The sequence below is a fragment of the Doryrhamphus excisus genome, chromosome 6 (assembly GCF_030265055.1).
Source record: "Doryrhamphus excisus isolate RoL2022-K1 chromosome 6, RoL_Dexc_1.0, whole genome shotgun sequence".
Lineage (NCBI taxonomy): Eukaryota > Metazoa > Chordata > Actinopteri > Syngnathiformes > Syngnathidae > Doryrhamphus > Doryrhamphus excisus.
The window spans coordinates 4769131-4778276 of NC_080471.1; positions in this window are offsets into that span (position 1 = coordinate 4769131).

The window sequence follows — 9146 nt, forward strand, 5'->3', positions numbered from 1 at the left end:
ACTGCACATCCTGCCAGTGAATTGCAGGACCTTCAGGCCATTTAGTGCAATTATGCTAACCTCCTCAAGGAAAGACCAGCTGTTTAGATGTCTCGCGAAGGGAGTGATCCCTTTTGGTATTCTGAAGGAGCCAAAACATCATTTGACATAACCACCCAATTGTATAAGCCCCAGCCTTTGCTTAAAGCCACTATATGTAATAATTTGACTTTAATAAAACACCTTGGAACACCTTGGTTTAATTGGAATGAAGGCTTTTATCACATAAGACAGCATCTCTGGTGTTGCCTAGCAAGCCCGGATCCCTCGTATTAGGGATCTTTAATATACATGGACCAGCCAGGACAACACTGATGTTTAGTTAGCATGAGCAGAAATGTTTATTTCGATACATAGTGTTAGATTGCGCATGCTTTGCTTTTTTTTTTTTTAGACCTAATATTCAAAGACAAATGGGTTGTGCGCCGAGGTGGGCGTGGTGGCGCACCAGGGGAGGTGTCCACATGTTCAGTTTGGCGCAGTGATATTTTTGTGACAAAACGTGTCATGCCAAAGGTGTCCTGAAAGATCGCCAGGTCCAACCTGGTCTGTTCTTGGCGCAGGCAAAGCGCACCAAAACCTCACAGGCAGCGTCGCACACATTTCAGTGGAACAAAACAATGACAGCAACCCCTATTTAATGAAGCCGTTTGAACCAGCATGTACTTTTTTGTGTTGATTGTATTAATTGCAAGATGGGAACTCAACCTGGCTCTACCCTGGGGCGGGGGGGTGGGGGTACGCCTCCCTAAATAAAAGGCTAGCCCCCCCAAACGACATTTTAGAAGTGAGAAGCACAAGAAAGCTCCACTCATCACTCATCCAATCCAAAACAACCAATCACTGTTAGTATGCAAATGAGCGGCGCAGGCATGACAAAAATAGAGCCCTATATCTCACGTTGTGTTAGCACTCGTGTCATTGCTAATAGCACTGTTAACTTGGATTTGTCATCTCATATTGTGGTAGCACTGCTAGCATCACAGGCGATTACGCTGTTTAGAATAGTGCAAAGTGCTGGTTTCAAGATATAATTTTATCGTGTTAGCATTTAGCATGCACCTTCATTTACTTGGTTTCTTCAGCTCATGTTGTGGTAGCATGTAGCGTCACGGCTAATTACACTGTTTAGAGTCATGTGCTCATTTCAAGACCTAGTGTTATAACATAAATGGTTATGTTAGCATTTAGCATGTGTTAGCATCTGTCATTGGGAGCCCTGAAGTGAAAATGAAACCCTTAACTGTTCCTTACTGCGGCTTTAATGAAATCGTTAAGCATGTAAGGATGCAATTTCCCCTTTTGTGTTACTACTTGCACTTATTGTGCATTTAAAATCAGTTTCCCTGCGCCACTAGTGACACTTCAGCAATAAAAAACTCCATCACTGTTAGCACATTATGGTCCAAATGGCAATTGGAGGATGGTTATGTAAGGGCCGAAGTGAAACGTCTTATCAACTTATCGTCCAAGGTTATAGCCATGGAGCGCTTTGCTACTATATGGTGGAATTAAGCCCTGTCCAATCTCTGTAATGTATGTATCGCGGGAGAAACGCGTGGGCGTCGGAGATTATGATCCCGTTTAATTGGAGCCTTGTGTCACTCGTATACTTCAGCTGCTTTTCAACTCCTCTGGTCAAATATAATTTTCAACTCTGCTGGATGTCACCGAAAGCTATTTGGAACCTATGTGATTTCCCAATGAGTCGGAATTAAGAAAATGACTCAATTAATGGATATTTATTCACAGCTGCTCACTGCCCAGGGATGCAATTAACTTGTTTCAAACCCGAACATGAGTCAGAGGTGATGGAAAACATCTAGTGCATGGAGAGAGTGAAAGGTCACACTGTACAGTATGCTTCTTAGACAAGTTTGCTCATGGAATTCATGAAATGAATTCATGAAAAAAATATAACTTGAAAGGCAGTGTGCTGGTTTAAGTCCCTACTAGTCCATGTTGGAGGTAAAGAATTCCACGGTATGAAACAAACAACATAATGAAGGTTAAATTATTTTTGGCATGCTCTAATTTACCTGAATACACACTTTCTCAGAACCAGTGGTGTATTTGCATGAAAAAATATTATTACTGTTATTTTTTTATTCATTCATTCATTCATTCATTTTCTACCGCTTTTTCCTCACGCTGTCTTTGGGTACACCCTGGACTGGTGGCCAGCCAATCATAGGGCACATATAGACAAACAACCATTCACACTCACATTCATACCTATGGACAATTTGGAGTGGCCAATTAACCTAGCATGTTTTTGGAATGTGGGAGGAAACCGGAGTACCCGGAGAAAACCCACGCATGCACGGGGAGAACATGCAAACTCCACACAGAGATGGCAGAGGGTGGAATTGAACCCTGGTCTCCTAGCTGTGAGGTCTGCGCGCTAACCACTCGACTGCCATGCCGCCCGTTTATTTTATATGTTTATTTTATTATTTTTATATCCAGTGTCCAATAATAATTTGCAGCGACTTGTTGCCAGGCAGAATTCATGTTGATAATAAAATAAATACAGGCAAACTCTTTAAGGTTTGATGGTAGCTAAGAATGGCTGCACGGTGAAGACTGGTTATCGCACAAGCCACACAGCTAGGAGACCCGAGTTCGATTCCACCATCGGGCTTCTCTGTGTGGAGTTTGCATGTTCTCCCCGTGCATGCGTGGGTTTTCTCCGGGTACTTCGGTTTCCTCCCACATTCCAAAAACATGCTAGGTTAATTGGCCACTCCAAATTGTCCATAGGTATGAATGTGAGTGGGAATGTTTGGGTGGCGGGTGGCGACCAGTCCAGGGTGTACCACGCCTCTCGCCTGAAGACAACTGGGATAGGCTCCAGCACCCCTGCAACCCTTGTGATGATAAGCGGTTGTGGTAATGTGGTGTCCAAAGGCCAAAACAATTCAGGAGGCAGACTTGCAGTTCATCCAGTCTAGGCACATTTATTTAGCTTGGCAGGGAAACTTATGGAAAACACTAAAAATAAAAAAATAAAAATTGGAAAAAAAAAAATGAAAAAAACTGAAATCCAATACTGCAGCCCCCTACCCCTACATCCCCAGCTGCTCCTCTTATAGGGCTCCCAATCTGCCCAGAATGTCCCACTTTGGTCCGTAGGTTAGTCTACAAAACACATCTAATGAAACTCTTAAAACTGGATTTCAACACCATCATCTGCTACTACTAATCTCCATAAAACATGAACCCATACACATGTTTCCCTACCCGAAGCCAAGATTAAATACCCATCCAACCTTACAACCCCCTCACCCCCATCCCCAGTACATGGTATGGTCTGATGATGTCACTAATGACATCACCAAACCTATAAAACCCAAAGACTCATGGTGGCTCCTCCCCAAACATTCCTGCAGGTGACTCCCTTGGTAATATCCCCAGGTAAGACCAACTCTGTACACATGTTCGAATCCCAATTTAGCTTGGATTAATACATGACTATTATCAATGACATAACTCCACAAACAATGAAATCCTGAATACAATAATACAAGGGACAAGTGATGAGTTCTAACTCATTCACTTTGTCACAGCGGTAGAAAATGAATGAATGAATGTAGCAAAGAATCTGTCAGAGGCTCCTCACTGCGAGATTATGTCAAAAAATACAAAACTAAACCATTAGAAGATGTTGATTTCGGAAAAAAAAAAACAGGCGCAGATGCAAGTTTGATTACTTCAAATGAAAGTGACATTTAGTGTAAATCAGGGGTCTCAAACTCAATTTACTTGGGGGCCACTGGAGCTCGGGTCTGGGCAAGGCTGGGCCGCATCAGGTTTTCCCCAAAAAAAAAACGCATCTTATTTTTCTACACAAAATAAGATCAAGAATAAAGGAAATCAATCAATCAGTAATAAATAAATAAATATAATAATAATAATAAAACGGCAAATAATTAAAAATTAAGAAACCACATATAGTTGGTGGGTAGACAAATTATTATTTTCAGATTAAAATGAACAAAGCATTATTAGAGCCCTGTAGACATGACAAAACACGACTATAGTCACATTTATACTCTTTTTATTTACAACATATTGCGCAACTGCAGGGTCTTGAGACACATGGTAACTCGCAAAATAGAGAGCTAGCGACCTTAACGGTAGCCTTCAAGTTATTTCCTTTAAACTTAAATAGCCAAAAACTTACCACTTCCACACAGATAGGGAGGATAACTATTAACAGTTATTTAACCTTTAACATGAACATGAATCAAACGTAATAATTTTTTCTGGGTACATGATACCATACAGCATCCATATCAAACAAACAATCAAACATTAAACTTTCATATCAAGGCGGGGGCCTCACGGGCCGCGTGTTTGAGACCATTGGTGTAAAGTTTAAATGAGCTCACTTGGGCAAATGCGTTCCAAATTCATGAGCAGATAGGAATGAAAATGTACCCAAGTATTTATTTTTATTTATTTATCTTCGTATGAATGCAGCAGCCAGAGCGCTTTTGCTGTTTATTTTGTCATCTGGATACTGAGCACATCCCATTTGTTTTGCCACAGGTGCCACTTTGCATAGGAGGATGCAAAATTGGTGTGAAAAAAAAAACGAGAACATTTCTTAGCTTTGTTAGCTAGTGGAAAAGCATCAATAGCGAGTAGAGAAAGACGACTACTAAGACTACTAAGTGCATGCATCTTGTGAAACAAGCCCTCAGGGGTGGGTGTGTTGGGTGGGGGTGGGGGATTGAACACATGACGTCTACTTTACTGCCAAACCCAGGGCTTCATCTCCTGACCGCACAGCGCCAGGGAACTTTATTGTGCATCTCCGCGTGCCGATGTTTTCATCATGATTGCCAGAGTGGCACGTGAAAGCCAGCAAAAAGACTTTATGGCACGATTGCAATCTCACCTACAACCCCCCCCCTCCTTCCCCCTCCACACGGCCGCTGTTGATATTCACAGCTGCTTGCAAGCTGGCGTGCACCATGAACACACCATTCATTTGGAAGAGGGTCAACTTGTAATATACTTATAGTTATGATGGAACGTTTGAGTGTGATTTGCTCCTACTGTGGAGTGGGGGGAAATGCTTTTATAGATAAAAGCAGCGACACGGGTTTATTGCCATATTATACTGTACAGTGGGTGTGTTCAGATAGATGCTGGGATTTCAGGGAGTGGGGCTCGAAAACCAATGGTTGCCATAGAGACAAGAATAAGGAATGATGTGTGGATAGTGGTTTAGGTTTGTGTTCTTACTATTTCAATGTGCGTCATTCTGAGAATCACATATGACCCAAAATCGTACTCGCACTGCTCAACAGTATTCAGGCTCGGGTCTCACTGGGTCTCACTGGGTCTCACTGGGTGCCTCTGAAAATGTACAATGTAAACATCAACCTATAAAGACAACTGAGAAAGACGGAACACAAATGCCCCCGAAAATAAAATCATATTCTGCAAGTAAGCTAGCTATGTTTATGTTGTTGAGGCTATATTTTTTAATATTAATAATAATGAATAACTGAATAACTGGTAATAGTTATTACCAAGGGTGCAATGATACACAAAATTCATGATTTGGTCTGGTTCAATATGTTTTTTGTTATGGTTCAATACTTTTTTGATACAAAAAAAAAATCACTTGCCTTTTTTAATTTAAATTTGATCAAAATTTCAACATTTTTCTCACCTTAAAAGTACAGTTCTGCTGCACAGAATTTGGTAGAATAAAAAAATCTTCATGTAATAATAAGAATATAACTGCAACCAGTCCAGAGTGTACCCTTCCTCTCGCCAGAAGTCAGCTGGGATAGGCTCCAGCATACTCCTGTGACCCTAATGAAGATAAGCAGTATAGAAAATGGATGGATAAAAATAAATGTATCTGATGGAGATCCACGCGGTGCATTCTTATCAGTAGAGTAAATATTACAAAAAATAAGTAAATAGTACATAGATAGTTTGTTAGTGATTATCAAATAACAATTCGTGTTATATTTTGTACAGCATTATCAATATCAATGAATTCCATTTGAGTCATTTGTTTGTTACATCATGACTTATGTATACTATACGTATGTATACAATCTAAGTTGACATGCACGTAGCCCACATGACTAACACCCCTATAGTCACCTTTATACTCATAATATCCAATGTGAGTGTGAATGGTTGTTTGTCTATATGTGCTCTGTGATTGGCTGGCCACCAGTCCAGGGTGTACCCCGGCTCTCGCCTGAAGACAGCTGGGATAGGCTCCAGCACCCCCGCGACCCTCGTGAGGATAAGCGGTAGAAAATGAATGAATGAAGGAATTTTGGTAGGTAGACCACAGAAATCCTGTTTATGACCTTTTGAAATATGTTTTTTTTCAACATTATTAGAGACCTCAAGACATGACTAACACCCCTATGTCACCTTTATACTCATATTACTTAATATAGTAAGACATAAAAAGCATAAATAAGACGTAAATCAGACTTGTGCTTGTTGCTATGAATGTTTTACCAAGGAGAGCAGAGTGAGTGGTGGACAGGAAGTGGCGTCGGGGGTTCAGAGTTGAGTTTCATCCTGCCATAGGTTACCACCACAACACTAACCCATGCTTTTAATAGATATTTTTATTAGGTATTGTTTTGCCTATTGTGATATAATTCAAACCTGCAATAAAAGTTTGTTGTTCTGGCGATCAAGTTTGGTGATTGCATGTCTCACCAAACATTACAGTAGCTTTACTGACACCGAACGTAGAATACACTTTGTTAGCATTTTAGTTCATTTAGCCATTGTTATGCTTAATTTTTATTCATCAATACAAATGTATTCATCAATCATTACCATCAGCCTATAGGCCGTATTTTGCCACAAAAAAACACGATTTAGTAACTCACTGACTGTCAGCCATTTACAGAGAAGACAACTCCACACTGCCAGAAGTTTGGGGTATTTATGCTGAACTTTCAAGACCCACAGAATATTGACTTTTTGAACTGCATAAACATTGAAACTATGTAAAGAAACTTTACTTTAACTCTCTTATTTCATCAGAAAAAAAGTTTGTTTCCAGCCTTTTTGGGTGTTCAGTAGAACATAAAAAATACCTGATTTTGACTAAAAAAACAGAGACAATTGGGCTTTTTCTGCAGAGAAGCAAATCCAAGCAGACCAGTGACTGACTATAGACGTGTGTATGTGTGACACAACGGAGTGTGCATGCATGTACATTTTCATATACTCAAGAGTACTTCAGTTTAGTGTGCCAAGCTGTGCCGCTGCAGGATCTGCACCACATTTTGGTCTCACTTCTTTGACGCTACTTTGGCACTCAATATTAGTATTTGAAAATAAGTCTATAGATGTATTTGGCAGTTATATAATAATAAAAATATTTTTTGAAAACTGTTGAACCTTGTTGGAGACCCGCAGTCGGGCGTGTCCCTATTCGGGCTTACTAAAATCAATTTTAAACCTGTAAAAAGCATCTGACACTTAATTAATGTTTTAAAAATACTATAATTGTCACTCGTTTTGGCGGCACGGCGGCCGAGTGGTTAGCGCGCAGACCTCACAGCTAGGAGACCAGGGTTCAATTCCACCCTCGGCCATAGCGTGGGTTTTCTATGGGTACTCCGGTTTCCTCCCACATTCCAAAAACATGCTAGGTTAATTGTCCACTCCAAATTGTCCATAGGTATGAATGTGAGTGTGAATGGTTGTTTGTCTATATGTGCCCTGTGATTGGCTGGCCACCAGTCCAGGGTGTACCCCGCCTCTCGCCCAAAGACAGCTGGGATAGGCTCCATCACTCCTGCGACCCTTGTGAGGAAAAAGCGGTAGAAAATGAATGAATGAATGTCACTTGTTTTGGTCTGCTGCCCCCTGTTGTCGATTTTCTGTCCTGGAGCGAACTCCTGCCTTGTTCTCCTGGTCTGCACACTGTTGCCCATCAGCCATTAGGCCTTCATATACCAATCCACCTCCATTGTTCCCGTCGGATCGTTTACCTTGTCTTGCCTCGTCCTGCCTGCACATTGCACGCTTCATTTTTGCTCCTGACCTTTTTGTCTCTCTGCCTTGTACTCGTATTTTTGCTAGAAGTAGTTGAGCAACTTTGTAAATCCTTATTTGCTACTTTGTACTCTTTTGTTTGTACTTTTAGCTTCTCAGTGACCTTCTGTTGCTAGCGTCTTTTGTTTTTACCTTCTCCTTGCTTTTTTTTTATACATTTGCCTTGGTCTCTGCTCTGGGGTCCTCAACACCTGGCACCAGTGCCACCCAGCGTAGCAATAATATGGTGCGTTTAAGGCACGATACTTGGCACATTTTCAAGAAAGCTAAAAATGTCTATTAATTCTATTAATGTTTTGTATGAAATCCTCCATTCTTACATTGGCACAAGGGTATACCTTTGCTGTCTTTTCACAAAATGAAGAAAAAACAACGTGGGAACATTATGTCTAATTAAAGGATTAGACCCATGTCCCCGGGCACACACAAAAGCCCCATTTACTTATTTTTTTTTATTGAATTTCCATTTGAGTTGTTTGGAGTTTATTCAATTTTACACTGCACTTTGTATTCATTAGCAAGGAAAGAGCGAGAGCGATTCGGGCCATCTAAAACAATAGTGATGGCGCGCTGGGGTTTTGCGGAGCTCCGCCTCAGCATTGATCGGCAGCCGTGTGCGCGCATTAACATCATAATGTTGTGACTGTTACTCCATCAAAGACGACAAGTTAGACAGCCGGCATAACTCATATGGTGCGGGGGCTAGTCAGTGCCTTGGAAATAATGCTTATAATGGACTATGCATTACACAAACCCACAGTAGACATTATGTTTACATTGTTGTCTTTGAGTTAGCAGGATAATGCAAAAACACAGAAAAGCAGTACTACTCCGAGTACGTCTGTTGTAAGAACATGCAACAGGCTGCACAACCGACATCAGTTCTGTCTTGGGATGTGTCAGGATATCTCGGCATGAAGGCCAGAGCAGCTGTTTTTCTCAAGACCCTCAGCATGTTCCTCCGGTATCCCCCGGAGAGCAAGCCAGGAGCCTGAGAGATAAAGTCTGAATGTCAAGTTATTCTGCAAAGAACATCCCGC